We start from the raw sequence: 3,166 nt of genomic DNA, 5'->3' as shown, positions 1-3,166 counted from the left end.
CATTCTTAAGAAGAAAGTTGTATTTATTAGGAATCTTACAACTCTGGTATTTCATGAAGAACAAAAGTAAATGTAGACAAATAGTATCAATATATCCAAAAGTAATGCACTCACCCTTGACTAGAACTTATACCATCAAATAAAAGACTATATAAATATTCACTATTATATTCCAGCTGAAACAATTACTTTAAACACTGAATTAATTTCAGTATTCTTTATGAAATAATAGTTGTAATTCTTATCTAAAGTAGAAATATTTAAGAGAAAACACAGGAATTAAGGAGGCAGAAATAAGTATTCAGTTTCTGCTTTGTTTTAGCATGCATATTGCACCAGAAAGTTTATCATCAAATTTCTTCCTTAAAAGTACTATGATTCCTTCCTTACAGGTACAGGTCTTATAAGACTAGGTAAGGCAGGGTTTATAGAAAGTCCATATAGTACTAAAGTATTTTATCAGGTGTAAAAGACCATAACTGTACTTACTGAACACTGTAACACTGGAAAGAACTATCAGGATACTCTGGTTGAAAAGGTTGCTGACTTTCCACAGTCCCAAACCACCAGGCATCATCTATTATACTGCGGAATCTATCACCTACAATGTTTTTAAAAAAATTCTTAAAAGAGTGCTCTTGAGAATAATTGCTATGTTCCCAGTCTAAACTATACATTTTGATGAATACAATAGCATCATTGTATCCAGTATTATTACAGATTTCAATCTGAGTATTCCATATTACTCTCTTCAAGGATTTTGATTTCCAAGTGCTAATAATTATTATGAAATAAAATCACAGATTACCATATATAATTTAACTTCTTTCAATTACTTGGAATCATCATTAGACAGTCTGCTTTTTGTACTGCACATATAATACCACAGTTGTTTCTTATTTTTTTTCCTTCCTCTTATTTTTTGTTTTACCATTTTGTTTCTAAAAATCTCTTCATACTAGTTTTGTGCCTCTAAATGGCTAAGGAATATAAAACCAACCATGTGGATAAAAATGTTTCTTTCACATTAGAAAAGATAGAAGATACTAATAGAAAAAAAAAAAAACTACTAATAGCAGATAACTATACAGTGTTTGCTCTGTGGTACATTTTAAGTTCTTTCTACATATTATTTATCATTCGTATCAACCTTATAGGTATGTTCAGATGTGATTCCCATTTTACAGATAATGAAAGTGAGGCACAGAGAGGTTAAAATTGTGCCCAAGATTAAATAGCTAGAGAAGGTGGAAGGAATAGACAGGGAGACAACAGGAGGGGTAAAGAGAGAAAGGGAGAAAAAGGGAGAGAGGTGGAAGAGGCGAGAGAGAGAGTCAAAGCCACAATCAGTAAAGGTCTGTTAAGAGCCCAAGTGGTAAGTACTCCATGTGAAGGCAATGAAACTTCAGATTTTCATTTTAATTTAGATTTGTATTCTAATAGAATAGATAGTCACAGAGAAGGTTTTATAACACATACAAAGTACATAAAATCACCTAAACATAACTGAAAATAAAAATTTAATTTTTCTAATTTGGCTAACAGCTTTTTCAGTCTAAAGTTTCTCAATGTTAATTCAGTTTAAAAGTTACTCTGCTTCAAACAATATTTAAGTGGGAATTCTATATTTACCTATCTGCCAGTTCCTTTCTTTGGCTTCATTATAAAACTGATGTAGCACAAGGAAGTCAATGACATCTGGCATGTCATGATATCTGAAGAGAAAATAAAGTACATGTGATTCCGTATACAAATACAACAGTATATGTCACTTTCTAAATATCCAGGGATATATATGCTTAATGCGGAGCTATTGAGCAAACTGTTGCAAACCTCAAGGTCCTTACAAATGCTTTTAATTAAATTAAACCCCATGTGTTTGATCTGTTTGTCTTAAATATTTACTTATGACCTTAAATCACTAACTATATTACTTTTATCCTATCTTGTAAGACTGTTATTTCTTACATTATCCAATGTGTAAGTATATCTCCAACAAAACTAATGATGCCTAAATGTCTTGAGACAATTGATCATATACTGTGTTGGCCAAAATCCTCCTTTGGTTTTAAAGTAAAAATTAAAGGCCCATTTTTCATTTTCACCAAGAACTTTAAGTGTATCACCATTTTGTTCCACTACCTTCTGCCATTTTTCAGGCAAATTGATAATTCCATCTTCCCAAAACTTTTCATTTTTTTTGAACAAAAAAATGTTTCAGATGCCTTTTACAGTATTCCAGGGAACTGAAATATTTTCCATTCAGGTAATTTTGTAAAGACAGAAATAAATGGACATCTGAAGGTGCAATGTCTGGTGAACACAGTGGATGAATCAGAACTTTCCAGCGAAGCTGTTAACAGTTTTTGCCTGGTCATCAATGGAACATGTGGTCTTGAGTTATCCTGATGGAAAATTATGCATTTTCTGCTGACTAATTCTGGAAGCTTTTTGTCACGTGCTGCTTTCAGTTGGTCTAACTGGAAGTAGTACCTGTTGGAATTAATCAGTTGGTTTTCTGGAAGGAGCTCATAAGTCCCTTCCAATTCCACTATATGTACATAACCTTCTTTGGAATGAAGACCAGCCTTTGGTGCGGTTGTGTGATAGTTCATTTCACTTGCCCCATGATCTCTTCCATTCCACATTATTGTACAATATTCACTTTTCATCATCTGTCCCAATTTGTTTAAAAAACGGAGCATTTTTGACTTGTTTCAGTAGAGAATCACACACAGAAGTACAGTTAAGAAGATTTTTTTCACTTATGTGGAACCCAAACATCAGAGTGATTAACATTACCAAGCTGGTGCAAACAATTTTCAACACTTGATTTGGATATTTTGAGAATGTCTGCTATTTCCTGTATGGTATAACTTTGATTGTTCTCAATTAATGTCTCAATTTGACCACTATCAACTTCAACTGGTCTAACTGACCACGGAGCATTGTCCAACAAGAAATCTTCAAAACAAAACTTCGCAAACCACATTTGATATGTTTGATCAGTCACAGCACCTTCTTCATATATTGCACAAATCATTTTTTTTGCCTTTCTTGAAACAATAAAGTATCATATGCCAAAAATGTTCCTCTTTTTCTTCCATCTTCAATATTATAATGGCTACACAAAAATTCATCAGTTTGATGTGTTTTTTTTTTTTTT

This window comes from Bison bison, unplaced genomic scaffold, assembly GCF_000754665.1.
Source record: "Bison bison bison isolate TAMUID 2011002044 unplaced genomic scaffold, Bison_UMD1.0 scf7180017846041, whole genome shotgun sequence".
NCBI classification, from domain to species: Eukaryota; Metazoa; Chordata; class Mammalia; order Artiodactyla; family Bovidae; genus Bison; species Bison bison.
Note: the sequence above shows the minus strand (reverse complement) of the source record.